Source organism: Notolepis coatsorum (genome assembly GCF_963971535.1).
Source record: "Notolepis coatsorum genome assembly, chromosome: 17".
Lineage (NCBI taxonomy): Eukaryota > Metazoa > Chordata > Actinopteri > Aulopiformes > Paralepididae > Notolepis > Notolepis coatsorum.
The window spans coordinates 31,757,707-31,774,881 of record NC_140181.1 but is presented as its reverse complement, the minus strand read 5'-3'; the positions used below and the strand labels follow the sequence as shown (position 1 = coordinate 31,774,881).

The 17,175-nt window shown below is 41.3% G+C and overlaps 1 protein-coding gene across 1 annotated transcript in view; it reads left to right on the top strand.

Annotated features, from left to right (window-relative positions):
* The window catches only part of LOC311243992 (high-affinity choline transporter 1-like), a gene marked incomplete at both ends in the record, with an annotated part of 103,827 nt that overhangs the window by 76,686 nt on the left and 9,966 nt on the right, over positions 1-17,175 (top strand). The gene's annotated exons all lie outside the window — the stretch shown is intronic.

Here is a 17,175-nt window from a genome sequence, read left to right as displayed (position 1 = left end):
CTCCCCGACCATCTGAGAGCACCACAGTCCGTTGAGGTTTTTAAAAGGGGCCTAAAAACATTTCTTTTTAACAAGGCATTTGCCTGAATTATTCTTTTACTTTTATTTTTACTTCTATTCATTTTATTATTATTATTATTATTATTATTATTATTATTATTATTATTATTATTATTATTATTATTATTATTATTATTATTATTATTATTATTATTATTATTATTATTATTATTATTATTATTATTATTATTATTATTATTTATTATTTATTTTTATGTTCTTCCATTTCATTGGTTGTTTTATTAATTTTAATTGTTTTTATTCATTTAACTTTTTATCTTTATCTCCTGTAGCACATTTTTCGATTTTCACAAATATAAAGTGCGGTACAAATTGAATTTATTATTATTATTATTATTATTATTATTATTATTATTATTATTATTATTATTATTATTATTATTATTATTATTATTATTATTATTCCCTCTCTACTTGCCATTTCCCGACGTGGAATGCACCTGATTGGATAAATGGCATGCTGGTGCTCTAGTGCTACATCTAGTGGCTGAATGTTATCTATACTATAGCACCTTTAATCAAGTCTAATCAACAGTTATTTAAGTGTTAGGTCAGTTTAATCAATGGTTTGCCCTTTGGAGGCCAAACCCGAGATAAATCGGGTTAACTCGCCATGCTCCGGGCGCCAAACCCGAGAAATCCCCGGTTTTAATCGATATTTCTTTTATTCGCTATATCCATTCATTTTTCATCCATCCAGCCTGACGTTATCATTGGGAATGGGTCTGAGCTCGCAAAGGGCAAATCCTGCCGCCTAACGTCTCCTGGATGGTATTGCACATCATTGGAATCCCTCTGGCTGGGACTGTGCATCAATCTAAGAAGTCCGGTCCAGGTTTGACTTCTCGGGCATGCAGTATCGTTATAACACATTGACTGGGGACACTCGGAGCAGCGTGGATTATGTGTTTTGGACATATAACGTTGGATCAATAAACACGATCAATATTTGGAATGGCGATCAGGAATTGGATTAATCTTTTTGCAGGACATCAGATGTGAGGTAAGGACTTTATGTTACGAATCTTGGGTTAATCCGATGTTCCTTTCACCGCCATCGGAGCGTGTGTGTGTATGTGTGTGAGGTTCGCGCCGACCAAAGTACGGAGAAGTGATTTTTCAGACCCCGCTTCTGTTCACCCATGATGACACATATAATATCGATAATCTAGCATTTATTTGAAAACGATTCATAAATCAAGCGACAAATGGCACGATTTCTAACTAAATACATTGAAGCTCGATTTGCTGGAGTTTATTGAGATGAGACAGATATTCATATTCATCACGGTATAAAACGGAAATATATGTATGAAAAAATTATCTGTTTCGTGCATGTTGACTGGAAGCAACTCACTGATGATCACCGTGTTATTTAGATCTATTGCTATTATATTTGATATATTTTAAGCACTCACAAATAAGTCCTATCCTACATTGGATAAAGCACTGGCGTTGAAGGGCCATCAGCGCCCTCTGCTGTTGGCGCCGGAAGTGTTAAGGGATTCCTCTGGCTTAGGTCAGTCTAATCAACAGTTTTTTAAAGGTCCCGTGTCTTGCTATTCCTTTCACTATTTGGGCAATGTTACACAATTCCTGTGAGTCTATGAACACATCTGTAAGTTTTTTTTCAAAAAAAATGCATTGTTTCGTATTTCTAATCAAGTACTCAAGTACATTTTTCCACTTCAAGATTTTAAGCTGTTTTGGGCTGGGCTCCGCCCATATGTGCTTTGAGTGACAGTCACCCACAGTCTGCACTGGCAGACAGAGAGAGACATAGAGAGATTGAGGGGGATACTAATTAATTTCCAGCGGGAGGGCATAATCCCACGGGACAATGCATTGGTAACTTGTTTCAAATGACAATATATACCCCTGTGAATATTATTGCACGGATCGGAATACAGGCGCGCGCGTGGGAGCGTGCGCAATGATATTTTGCAGCAGGTTGACAGTGATATGCGAGTGCTCCCGACTGAGTGTGTTTCCCCGAGAGAAGCTCCTGCCCTGCACACGAGGTCGGGAGTGTGTGTGGGGTGCTCCTGTCCCCCTCTCTCTCCCTCTCTGTCTCTCTCTCCCTCCCTCTCATTTGCTCGTTCTCTGCCTCTCTCTGTCGGCACCCGCACCACGTCAACCCGTTTGAGGAAGTGTCGGTATTTCCACTCGCTCTGTTGTTGAGCGAATGGTTGCGCTACAACCATAGACATCAGATGTGAGGTAAGGACTTGTTACGAATCTTGGGTTAATCCGATGTTCCTTTCACCACCATCGGAGCGTGTGTGTGTGTGTGTACAGTATGTGTGTGAGGTTCCCTAAGCTGGATATACTTAGGTCTGTTAGTTATGCAGATCAGCTCCTTGCTACGTAGGATAGCGAGTCAAATCAGAATGGCTTAGTTCACTGGGGGAGGATATTGTCTCAACTGAATTGGAGCAATCCGCCAAAATGAGAGACACAGACCCCATTGATACAAACCTCCATTGCTAGAAAACAATGCTAAACACTGGAAAAGGCAATTGATAAGACAGGGGACCTTTAAGGGATTCCTGCAGCTTCGGTCAGTCTAATCAACAGTTTGTTAAGGGATTCCTCCAGCTTAGGTCAGTCTAATCAACAGTTTTTTAAGGGATTCCTCCAGCTTAGGTCAGTCTAATCAACAGTTTTTTAAGGGATTCCTCCAGCTTAGGTCAGTCTAATCAACAGTTTGTTAAGGGATTCCTCCAGCTTAGGTCAGTCTAATCAACAGTTGTTTGAGGGATTCCTCTGGCTTAAGTCAGTCTGGTTTAAGTCACTACATGCTAGAAAAACAACAGACCTCACTACATGAGACAGGAAGTGATGTGGTAAAGCAGAAGGACCCAGGTAAGATAGGAAGTGATGTGGTAACATAGAAGGACCCAGGTGGAAAAACAACAGACCTCACTACATGCTAGAAAAACAACAGACCTCACTACATGCTGATACCTTTGTATACGTTGGAATTGCAATGCCGATCGAATATCACCAGGTGGCAGTATAGTTTTTTTTTCTTTTTTTTCTACCTTTTCTCCCATTTTCATTTTTTCTCCCATCCCAATTTCGTATTTGTCCAATTCTACCCTCCCCTGTCTCGAACGCTGTTAGGCCATGCCTCCCACAGGCCGGCTGCAATGTGGACGAAGCCTTGCATCACGTGTCCCCTCCGGTACACAAGGAGGTAGCCGTTGCATCTTTTCACCTGCACAGCGCGATCTCTCAGCGGCGAGGGTCTGCGTGGGAGGGACACGCCGCCCCCGTTGCTTCCTGATTCTGCTGCGCAGGCGCACCAACCGACCTGTAGGAGTCGCTGTCCACAACGTCCGATCCCCACCCACCCAGTTTCCCACCCCTAACACTGCCAATTGCGTTAGTATGAACGACCAGCCAAGCTGGTAGCAATGCCGAGAGCTGGGCTCGAACCCAGCATCTCCTGCATTAGTGGCAAGCGCCTTGCCCACTGCACCACTTAGCCGCCCACAGTGAACTGAACTGGAATTGCATTGGCGTGGATACAGAGATTGAACAGAGATTCACATTGATCGCCTCGAAATTCCGTTGCCGAAGCCTATTTATCATCGAAACGTGTATAGACATATACACTGGTAATCGCGATGGCGATGCAATCACTTGGAATTATTCTTTTTGGAATACCTTCTACCGAACCTAAAACGTGTTTTTCTAACGATCACAGTTTTGTGTTTTACTGGATGTAAAACATGCTCTGCAAACACGATCACAGTTTTGAGTTAAAACGACCCCCCCTTTGATGATTTTGTGAAGGTACATATGTACATGTTATATACCTTTGATTTGGGAGTATTCAGGGTTTCAGGGAATCAACCAGAACGATTCGGGCTTATTGCACATAACACGTTTTATCTCACGATCTATGGAAAAAGACTGGATTATCTTGGAAATGCGCGATGTTTAGCGTGTAATAAACTACAAACTACAGTGCGTAGAAACAAACTCTTTTTTTCCATGTTGGACTACAAGTAGTGTCTGTCAAATGAGCCACACCATTGTCTCCACAGCTATAATACAACACACACAGCTCTGCAAACATCCTGAAACACCACGGAAATTACTATTTTAAGCTGGCCTTGAAGCGGCAGAGATGGAGACAGTTTATGGTGCTGAAAGTGTTAAGAATTGGCTGTTATCTAACTAAACTGTAATTTATAGTAATTAATTTTTGTATTATTATTTTGTGCAGACCATGTCAGAATATGAGCATTGAGACATAGAGTAGACTACAAACATGATTACACTGAATAAATGGGATATGAGTTCCAAAACATGACTTTGTCTGCTTTTTGATTGACATGTCACTTTTTGAAGGACAGCTGCATAACCGGAATTCTTCCATTTGGCAGATACTAGTAGTAGCCTCATGTCAAGCACAGAAAGACTCAGAAGAAGCTTCTATCCCTAGGCCATCAGGTTGCTCAACGAACAATAACACTATGCAACAACCATAAAATGCACTCACAGCACACACTCACTTTAAACAAACAAGTCACTGCAGCACCCACTCTACACACTTTAGAACACCTAAACACACTTTATATTTATTGGCAAATAATTTGCACTACAACCCATATCTCAGTACACCTTACTGTTAATTGTACCTCATCCCATTTCTGCTTTGCACTATATAGTATATTGTATATTAGTATATTGTATAGTATATCGTATGGTAACTCAGTTACTTCTACTCTGCATTGAACATTGTACATATGTACATACTGAACACTTGTGTCTACGTACGTGACTTCTATTTTTTACTTGCTATACTTATTTAATTTTATACTTATCTTTTTTGTCTAGCACAGTCTCTGGAGCGTAACAGAAAGAAGCATTTTGTATAAAAGTATTCTGTACTTCTGTATGACAACTAATAAAGAAACTTGAACTAGTTGGTGAATGTTGGGCTATATCCCAAAACCTTCTGTGATCTTTTCTGATATGGCTTCTGCTACTCCTTCTACTATTTCTTTTGGAATCTGACATTTTCAGCACCAAAAAGAAAAGTAGAATTTTGTGCAACATATTAAATTGTTTTGTTAACGCTTTGGAAGATTCACAGATGAAGTGTTTGTACAGCAATACATTTGTATTGTTAACATTGATGGTTTACTACTCCCAAAACTATATAAATAGTTTTTCATGTTTTACTTGAGATTTGGACTTGAAAATGTACTTCAAACTTGACTTAAGGCTTGTCGCAAATTACTTGAGACTATACTTGGCCTAAATTACTTAATACTTGACATGGACCTGGCCTGGCCTTATGCTGAAAGACTTGAAAGCAAATAGTCTGTAGTGCCGGTAATAATTATAGTAATCATCATAAATGTTATTTGTCAGTGGGCAAGGCGTTCATACTAACACAATTGGCAGTGTTAGGGGTGGGAAAGCTGGTGGGTGGGTCCTGGTTGTTGTAAACAGCGACTCCTATAGTTCGGTCGGGGCGCCTGCTCAGCGAGGAAAGGATCTGAGGGGGGTAGTGTGATCCTTCCACATGTTACACCCTCTCAGTGAGAGTCCGCGCTGCCAGGTGAAAAGAAGCAGTTGATTGGCTACACGTGTGTCGGAGGAAGCACGTGGTCGTGATAGCCTCCACTCTCCCAGACCGACTGTGGGGGGTAGGTGCGCAGCGACCAGGAAGGGGATTGGGAATTGGCATAACGACTAACATTCGGATGGGAGAAAAAAGGAGGGGAAAAAAAAGCTTTTTGAGAGCAGTTTACAAACCACAAAGTGAAAAAACATGAAAATGATGTGTTATTCAGGTATTAAAATTCAGCAAAAAAAGGACTAAAAACCATCATGTTCACCAATGCCTTTAAGTGAAACGTAGTTACTGTGACTGCAGCCCACTGATAATTGCACTTAGACTTTTTTTTTTATATACTCCATGATCTCCTTGTATTTCTTTGTATGTATTTTATGTAAAGCACTTTGAATTGCCTCTGTGTATGAAATGTTATAAACGTGCCCTGCCTAATAACACTCACATTTTACCTCATGCTATATATTGTACTGAGAGTAACTACCTAATTTTGCGTTGCTAGCGCTACACTTAGAACACGTACCTCCACAGCCGTTACTGCAGACACTGATGCACGTATGGCCTGTAGACTGTAGGTTATGGTGAAGGTGGGATTAAAGGTGCTATAGATAAAAAATAGACCAATAATTATTTTTTTTAATAATACATCCACAGAGCATTTAGAAAGGTGTAGAATAAAAATATAGCTTTTCCCCAAAGTAAATGATTGAATTATGAATTTATCATTAAAACATTTTGGCGGATCCAAAATTAATGTTTACATGCATGATGCATGTATCCCCTCCCACGTGGAATGCACCTGATTGGATAAACATGCTGCTAGTTGAGACATGCTGACATGCTTGTGCTCTAGGGGGACTAGAATGTTATCTATAGCACTTTTAACTGGTTATTTACCACCTTGAGTGTAAAACGCACCACAGACACACATGCATCCATGGCGCATGGTGAGTGTTTTACATTTACATTTAGTCATTTAGCTGACGCTTTTATCCAAAGCGACTTACAAGTTCTGTACGACAAGTCATCAGGAAGGGTACAACAGATCAGGATTTCAACCTCCAAGTGTATTTCAGCAAGTGATTTCTATCTTTAGGTTATGGTTAGTCGTGACGCCTCCAGTGGGGTTAGGGTTAAAGTAAGGGTAAGGGCTTTCACTGTATTAGAAGCTTATTCATAATAATACAGAGTTACATTAAAGCACATTCTTTAAAATCACCTTTTACGCATTCTCCTCTGCATCTTTATAAACCCTAACCTTAACCTCACTGAAGACGTCATGCCTAACCATAACTTACAAATACAGTAGAGATCACTTGCTGAAGATGGTGGTTGACATCTTAATCTGTTTCATAGAGCGTCTAGGCTGTTCATCACTCACCATGCCGTTGGCAGGTCATTCAAAGACCATCTGAGATCCTCATGCTGCCGGGGCATGTTTTCCTCTCACATCTACCAGCCTGACGGGAGATAATGTACACGTTAACCAGCCTGACGGGAGATAATGTACACGTTAACCAGCCTGACGGGAGATAATGTACACATTAACCAGCCTGACGGGAGATAATGTACACATCTACCAGCCTGACGGGAGATAATGTACACATCTACCAGCCTGACGGGAGATAATGTACACGTTAACCAGCCTGACGGGAGATAATGTACACGTTAACCAGCCTGACGGGAGATAATGTACACGTTAACCAGCCTGGCGGGAGATAATGTACATGTTAACCAGCCTGACGGGAGATAATGTACACATTAACCAGCCTGACAGGAGATAAGGTACACGTTAACCAGCCTGACTGGAGATAATGTACACATTAACCGCGTAATCTGCACTTTCATCACAGCGTTGGTGAATATGAACAGTTCTCGGGAAATGTGCAAAATCACCACTTCCCACTTTTACCGTAACATGTGCATGAATGATGATGTGTATACGGTAGTTTACTGTCTCTGAGGTCATGTTACCTACCTACTGTACTTGTTACAGTAGCCTAATGATTGTACAATAATGTATTATTCATTAACAGTAGGGATTGTATATTAACTTGATCGATTGATGTTATGTACAGTATTTCTAATGATGAAGTGTTTGATATATTGAAAGACTGAAAGAAATGTTGGTTAAGGGTTTATTGTAATAAGGGCTAGGACCCGATAAGCATATTGCTTCTTATTCCTTTCCTTTTCATTGTTATTTTCTACTTTATGTTGTTCGAAATAAAATATTCATTTATTCATTCAAGCTCCTACTCAAAGGTTGTATTTTGTGAATAAAATGCTATTGATTCAGATACATGAATGTCTTGTTTTATAATTTATTGTTGTTTTATGCATTCTGTCAACAGCATTTGACAGAGCCAGGTCACAATGAGCCTGTATGCAGGATTGTTTGCCCTCTCTGTATAACAGACTATCTTAAATAACTCTTATGATCAAATTTTGGCTCATCTTGTGTTTTTATCTCTGTTTATTTTCCTTTTTTTTCTTTTGCCCCATTTTCTTTTTGTATACTTTTTGGTATACTTTATATCTTTCTCTCTTTGTTTCTTTTTCATTGCCTTGTGGTGCTGTCACCATGTTAGTCATCTGGTCTAAGGCAGTCCAAAAACATGAGTGACCATGAACTCTCTCCCCAATCCAAAACCTAGGAGGCTAAAAGTCAAATGTGTGATGTCACCAGACAAACAAAATCAGTCTCATTCACTGTTAATCAATGGAGCAACTCCATGCTTGGTTACTCATCTGGTTTCTGCCATGGAAATAACATTTTAACTCAGAAGACTCAGAAGAAGCTTCTATCCCCAGGCCATCAGGATGCTCAACGAACAATAACACTATGTAACAACCATCAAATGCACTCACAGCACACACATCCACACGCACACACTCACTTTAAACATACAACTCACTGCAGCACCCACTTTAACCACTTTAGAACACCTAAGCACACTTTATATTTATTGGTAAAGAATTTGCACTACAACCCATACCTCACTACACCTTACAGTAAATTGTACCTAAATTGTACTTCATCCCATCTCTGCTTTGCACTGTATAGTATATTGTATGGTAACTCAGTTACTTCTACTCTACATTGAGCATTGTACTGTATATATGTAAATACTGAAAATGTTTGTCTACTTACTTGACTTCTATTTTATACTTGCTATACTAATGTAGACACGTGAATATGTCCAACCGTAATTCAATGTGTCTAACTGTATTCATTGTGCTCTAACTGTTTTATGATAACGCTGTGTAATTTGATGACCCGTTTTGATTCTCCATATCCTAATATTGACATTTAGTAGTGGGACATGACGCTGGACTGTCGCCAGGGGGAGCTGGTGCGACGTTGGGCTGGCAAATGACAGGTGAGGAAGAGACTGGCATGAAGGAGGAGCTAGATACACGGGACGCTCTCTTCGTCAATTTCCAGAGAAGCAAGCGGACGTGTGGACGAAGAGCTCATCATCACAAGGACACGCGAAATACGACTCCGGCCACGTTGTGGGGAAGTAACGTCGTATTCGAAAGTTTAGCTTACCATTACCAGTATAGTGATTAGGGTACGTTTGAACCAAGAAGAAGACGTACGACAGCCGGACTGCACTGTTGATCCTCCACGTGCTGCGTTTAGAACGTATAGTCGGGAGAATAGTTTGGTCACACTGACTAAAGCTTAGCTTCAAGTATAGGCCTGTTAGCCTAATTAGCTCACGCGTCGCCCCGCCGTTCTTACAGAGCCCGCAGCAGACACCGCAGCAGACGTCGCCGGACCGCACCCGCCTCCAGCATTCTCCTAGCCGACCGCCAGTCCAGCGATTCGCCTGCCTAACGTCAGCCCAGCCAGCCCCTTGCTATCACAGGTGACAACCACGGGACCGTTCGACGGCCACCTCGCGTCACAGACATTCGTTGCGGGAGCAGGCCAGCACTCGGTTGGTACACTCACACCAGGTACGGTTAGTGCTCCAAGCGCTCTGGAACATTATCGGCGAACCTTCTCCTTTTCGAGAGCATGCCCTCTAAGGGCGAAGATGATAAGGTACTTTGAGCTGGCACGTGCACCAGTGACTAGGGGCGCCCCAACTTTATTATTTTGGTAATGCCGGCACTTATAAGGTATTTTGTTTCAGTGTGGGCCCACTCTATTGCATTTATTGTGTTGTGTTATCGTGCAGTGCATATGGCACCATTGTAGAAAAAGTGTTTCCCATTGTGTGGCTCCCGAAGCGTGCTGCCCCCTCCTCGTTATTTGTACATGAAACGCCTATTAACCCTTACGAGGACTTGTTCATGCAGATACATGTAACCTTCAGTAAAAGGAGAGGCGTATAAATTGGACCACTGTGTGCGTGTGAATTAATGTGCATTCTTGCTTAACCCTTTTTTTTTTTATTTATTAATGTACATTATTGTTTAACCCCTTCTTATCCATGGCCTATGTGTAATTGGGGCAGGTGCTCTGTACAGGTCTCCACCAGTCAACAAGGAAAGGTACTGCTTTGGGGAGAAATTATATCATTTACCATTACTGCCACCGGGGGTGAGAGGGTGTGGGACGTATTAGGGGAAGTGTGGGCGTTTGGGGAATTACTACAGTCGCCCTGGAGGGCAAGAAGGACCAGCGTATAATCCCTAGGTTAGTACATCCTAAGCCCCATCCGCTCCCTCTGCTAAATCCCAATTCTAGTACCCCTACACTACAGTCGGGGACTCAGCCGGACCCAGATCTGCTGTGCTCCCACTACCTGGTGACAGTTCATATCCACTCTCATAAAGTAGGGATAATCCACCCTTCTACACTTATTTTATATTTATCTATTTTTGCCTAGCACAGTCTCTGGAGCGAAACAGAAAGAAGCATTTTGTATAAAAGTATTCTGTACTTCTGTATGACAACTAATAAAGAAACTATTTGGGTGGTGTTTACCAAATGGTGTAATGACATTTCTATTCTGATCTCTCATTTTAAGCTGTATTTCCTGCTCCTTAGCACTTGAGGGGGCAGTAGACCACAACACACAGAGTGCTCTACTAGCTGAGACACAGCTGGGGTATCTTTACATGCGTTTACACGAGTCAGTGAGAATGGCTTGGAACCACTAACAGCTCCAGGGGTGACCTGCCTATTGAAATACAGGCTTCTCATTGCCGTAGAAATCCGCTTCAAGATTCTTGACCTGGCATACCGTGCAATGAGGGGAATGGCTCCCTCCTATCTCCACTCAATGGTCTGATTGATTGATTGATTGAAAACTTTATTAACAGATTGCAGAATGGGTACAATACAGTACAGCTCAATACACACAATTGTTAAGGGGATGCAGACCAGAGAAAGACTTTCGTCTTGTTTACATCAGGGTCCCCCATTTTCAATTCATCAGGACATATATGACATACATGACATACAGATAGTCAGTACTGCTACATCTATACATTTATGACATACCAGATTTGCAAATACAGTACTGTTTGTGATACAAAAGGAGTCAAGAAAAGGGAGTATATACATTTGACGTAGAAACTGTACATTGGAGGAGGTTGGGTGGGGTTGTGTGGGGGGGGGTTGGGTACATTGGGATATTGACAACCATACTGGGTAATTTACATTGGAGGTGGGGGGGGGGGGGGGGAGAAACACTGTATAAACAAGCAAAACTGTACATTGGGGGTGGGGGGGGGGGAGAGACACTGTACAAACAAGCAAAATTGTACATTGGACTATTGACAAAACCATACACAAAAACATACTAATGGTCTCTAACCATTAATCTACGCTCTGCATCTTCTGGCTGCCTAATAAGACCCATTCCTATCAAAGCGAAGCAGGCTATTCTCGGTCCTCGCTCCACGATGGTGGAACAAACTTTTCACTACAGTCAGGACAGTTCCAATCCCAGTCAATAGCAATCAATGAGTGAGATCATTGATAATTAACTGAAGTATGTGCTCCTTATCACCCCCCTGTGGATGAGGCAGGAGACGTGTCCTTCTCCAGGCCTTGTAGATTATAATAACATCACAGGTACAGAGATGATGGGAAAGTCTCTGTGACAGATCTAAACTTAGCTAGCTAAAGTAACTACAGTTATACTCCTTACAGTGGAACGATTTCTCTTAAATTTCATCAGTGGTTGGAGTATGGAGTAATATTTATAGATAGAGAACTGTAACATTTGAACACAGATAGCAGCACTGAGGAATAGGCTAAGCAGTGATGTGGGCTAAGTAGTACTATGGGCTGATTTTATGGCAGAGGTTAATGAGTGAATACTATCTTCCACTCTGATGAACATAGTGAGACCCAGCTGTAACCAACACACATGCTACTGGACAGAGAGGGAGAGGGGGGGGGGAAGTGATGAAGGAGGAGATCCATAACTAAACAAGTATGATGAAATGATGGAGAGGAATAGAGGGCAGGAGGAGGAGTAGGAGGAGGTGTGAGGAATAATGGAAAAGGATGGCAAAAAAACACATTTGTGTGATATGAGCTCTACGTTTACACTACATTTAGATCAGATTCAGATTCTGTTTTATTGTTGCATCTTTGTCATATTCTCATACAAAAAGAGCTAAATTCTTGGGTCTTGCCCCCTCGACCTACAGCATGGCAATAAAATACACAATAGAACAATACATACACAAACACACAATAAAAACCAGCATAATAGTGATGTAAGAAAAAGTGACAGTGCTGAGAGTGGTTGATAAAAAGTGCAACAGTAGAATAAAATGTACGTAAAGTACTTAAAAATACTTAAAATACTAAATACATAAATACACACAATAAAATCAATTGCTAGATAGTGTTCATGAGTCTGATGGCTTGATGGTAGTATGAGTCCTTGAGCCTGCTGGACCTGGCTCTGAGGCTGCGGTAATACCTTCCAGAAGGCAGCAGTTGGAACAAGCTGTTGTTGGAATGGCGGGGGTCTTTTATGATCTTCCGGGCATTGCTGATGCACCGGTTGTTGTAAATGTCCTGTATACAGGGGAGCTCACAGCCGCAGATTTTCTGAGCTGTCTTAATAATTCCCTGTATTGCTCTGCGGCTGTGAGCAGTGCAGTTCCCGTATCAAGCTGTGATGCAGCCGGTAAGGACACTCTCGATGGTGCCCCTGTAGAGCGCACGCAGGATGCTAGGCCCCATGCCAAACTTTTTTAGTCTTCTCAGGTAGAAGAGGTGTTGTTGGGCCTTCTTCACCACCTGATCTGCATGGGTGTCCCATTTCAGGTCCTCTGTGATGTTAACTCCGAGGAACCTGAACTGGCCCACTCTCTCCACAGCAGCACCTCCAATGCTGACTGCCGATGCTACATACCCTACCACATGGCCCCCAATGGCCACCACAATCCACCGTGTAGATAGATAGATGCTACATACCCTACTACCACATGGCCCCCAATGGCCACCACAACCCACCGTGTAGATAGATAGATGCTATACCCTACCACATGGCCCCCAATGGCCACCACAACCCATGTGTAGATAGATAGATGCTACATATCATACCACATGACCTCTAATGGCACCACAACCCACCGTGTAGATAGATAGATGCTATACAATACCAGGGGCAGGCCCGGACTGGCCATCGGGAGCACCGGGAGTTTTCCCGGTGGCCTGGCCTGCACAGATAAAAAAGAAAAATTATAATTTTTTTTTTTTATAATTTTTTATTTTTTTGCCAGGCCATTGTTTCTAGTTGTGGCGGCGGCGCGGCGCGATAGTTAGATAACCTAGGTGGGTGGGGAACAACCAGGATTTCACTGTCTGCGACAGAGTTGGAGAACTATCTGACTCTCTCCTTCGGATCACACACACACAATGGAGCCGTGCTGCCGCTTGTGATTGGTGGAGGCGGGACCAGGCGATACAACTGATTGACAGTGGAGGCGGCGAATGGAATGGCAGATGGCACTCTGCAGAATACTGTAACAGCCAGGCAGTGAGCCAGGTAGTTTTGTAATAATGAAAGGTCTGTTATTTAATGTTTGTGTAAGGGCTATTTTAACTGTTGATGGGTAGTGCATCAGTAAAGTGAATATGGTATTGTGCTCTTGCTCTGTTTGAATAGGTGGAGAGAGTGGTTAACTGTATTATAATAGTAAATAAACAAATATGTTGTGCTCTTGCTTTTTTCTTTTTGAAGGTGGAGAGAGTAGCATTGCTAGTGCCACAACAGTTTTATTTGAGGTTCATAACAGTACATTGTACTAAGCAATTGTTGGCTCATTAGTTTGTGATTCACATGCACTAAAATTCACCAGAATGCAGGAAATGAAGTCTTTGTAACAAAAAAAATCCTGGTGGGGGACCCCCAGACCCCCCGCTTAAAAAGTGGCCTGACTGGGGCTATATTTCGCGCTATATCTCCCGGTATGAATTATTTCCCCAGTCCGGCCCTGACCAGGGGTGTAAAGTACTTGAGTAATTGTACTTCGTTACAATACTTAAGTACTGTTTTGGGGGTTTTGTACTTTACTCGAGTATTATTAGGTTTGTATACTTTGTACTTTTACTCCATTACATTTCAGAGGAAAAAAACATACTTTTTACTCCTTACATTTAAAATGCAGACCTACAAAGTACAAATCTCACAGGTCCAACCATTTTAATTAGTATATTTTAATTGTGTATCTGGCCGAACTAACGTTAACGTTATTAATCCTGCGACCACAGGTAAACAGCCAATCAAATCCCCATCAATGGAAAATGAACCCGCCCATACCCATGCTGATTGGTCCTTGTGCAACACTAGAAAGCAGGGATCTTTGATTAAACACCTGCTATCAGAAGAATAGACAGTCAGATCCGCATTATGCTGTGGTTAATATTGTGATATTATTCAGGGTACTCCAGTATTCTGTCTTTAATATTGTGATATTATTCAGGGTACTCGAGTATTCTGCCTTTAATATTGTGATATTATTCAGGATAATCCAGTATGCTGTGGTTAATATTGTGATATTATTCAGGATACACCATTCTGTTTTTAATATTGTGATATTATTCATGCTGTGGTGTGAATGCCTTTGTAATCCCTTTCCAATTTTTTTTTTACTTTTTAAAAGTAGGACTTTTTTTTACTTTTACTCAAGTGTGTTTTTAGACAGATACTTTGACTTCTACTTGAGTCGTACCCATACTTTCACTTAAGTATAATTTCTGGGTACTTTTTACACCCCTAACAATACCACATGACCTCTAATGGCACCACAACCCACCGTGTAGATAGATAGATGCTACATACCATACCACATGACCTCTAATGGCACCACAACCCACCGTGTAGATAGATAGATGCTACATACCCTACTACCACATGGCCCCCAATGGCCACCACAACCCATGTGTAGATAGATAGATGCTACATACCATACCACATGACCTCTAATGGCACCACAACCCACCGTGTAGATATATAGATGCTACATATCCTACCACATGGCCCCTAATGGCACCACAACCTAACGTGTAGATACTGTAGATAGGCAGGGAGAGCCAGCATATCACCAGGGTTATCAAGTTGGCACCTAACTTCACTGGTGTTTCGTCAGGTAGGCCTCGGGTCGGGAAGGCTCAACAGTTCTTCAGCACCTTTAATGCCTGTAGGAGCCATTTTTGTTTGTATTGATATTAGATAATTGAGCCCATATATTTCTGGATTATGGCTTAAGATAAGATATCCCTTTATTGATGGTATTATTTATTTATAATTTAATTCTTTAAAGGTGCTATAGACAACATTTATGTAGAGTAATCATCAAAAAAAGTAATGCATCCACAGAGCTTTTAGAAAGGTGCGGAATATAAGTATCATTTAAAAGAAATTGCCGGCTCCAAAATGAATGTTGTTGTTTTAGGGGTGTAAAGGTACACGTATCTGTACCGAACCGAACCGTTTCAGTGTGTACCGTACCGTACCGAACGGCTGTGTAGTGTACCGAACGAATACAACGGTATGTTAACCACTATCGACCGCCCACCGGGGGCTGTTTTTTTCACAATCTAATATAATAATAATAAAAAAGAAATTTACAAGTCGATTATTAATTTCAATATAGAATATTCGTTGACAGCCCTACAAGTGCAATTAGTTACTGCACACTACATCACCCCTGAGTGGAACATGGAAAGCCAAACTTTCCCCCACTGTACCGAAAACCAGTACCGAACCTTGACTTCAAAACAGAGGTACGTACCGTACCGTGGTTTTTGTGTACCGTTACACCCCTATGTTGTTTACATTTATCCCCTCCCTACTTCCCATTTCCCCATGTGGTATGCACCTGACATGCTGGTGCTCTAGCATGACATCTAGTGGCTGAATGTTATCTACTGTATACAGTAGCTCTATACATGCTCTTATTGAATGCCTACTGATGCAGGTAGTTCATTAGTAGTTAGCGCAGGAAGATGGCAGCATATCGTTTTTTAACAGCTTCATTCATTTTAAGTAATTTTATTACCTGGAAATATTATTGGATCACCATCACTAATACCGTCAAACTGGACTTTTGGAACCAACCTAAAAAATATTCTAATATCTCTATGCTACATCTTAATACACTTAATACGTACTTGGAAAAGACAGGAAGGGTCGAAACGTTGTATCTGCTGCTATTATTTGTCACAATTAAAACACCTTGGAGCAAAAGTGAGTTGCGAGCCCCGCTTTGTTTCATATACTACTGTTTTTACAGTTTGGCTCAGCACCAAGGAACGGAGGATGTGCGTTATTTATTTTTTCTACATCTTAATACACCAACATAAAAACATTCTAATATCTCTATACTACATCTTAATACACCAATATAAAACATTCAAATATCTCTATACTACACCTTAATACACCAACATAAAAACATTATAATATCTCTATACTACACTATAATATTTCTATACCACCTCTTAATACTTAAGCATTACATCACACGCAGGAGTGGTTTGTGACCAATAAACCATGCCTAGGGGTGGTTGTTAGGCCCGAGGCGCAGCCGAGGGTCGTTAGACCCCCCTAGGCATGGTTTATTGGTCACAAATCACGACTGCACGTGGTGTAAAGCTTTTATACAACTGCCAGATTCATCCAACCTTATTTCTATACAATAAACACACATTAATCGAAGATTTATTGAAAAAACCATCCGCCAGAAAAAGTAGTTCCCACAACTCCATGTGGAAGCAGCTTGAAGTGCATCCAACCAAACTAACACATCCAACTGTGTATTATTGGAATGATTGAGAGAAGTTGCCTCATGTGGAAGCAGCTTGAAGTGCATCCAACCAACTAACACATCCAACTGTGTATTATTGGAATGATTGATTGAAAATTTTATTACCAGATGCAGAATGGGTACAATACAGTACGGCTCAATACACACAATTGTTAAGGGAATGCATAGGAAAAAAACGTTTTCTTCGCCCTATTTTTTTATTTATTTCTTTTAGCCTAAACTTAACCAGTTGGAAACCA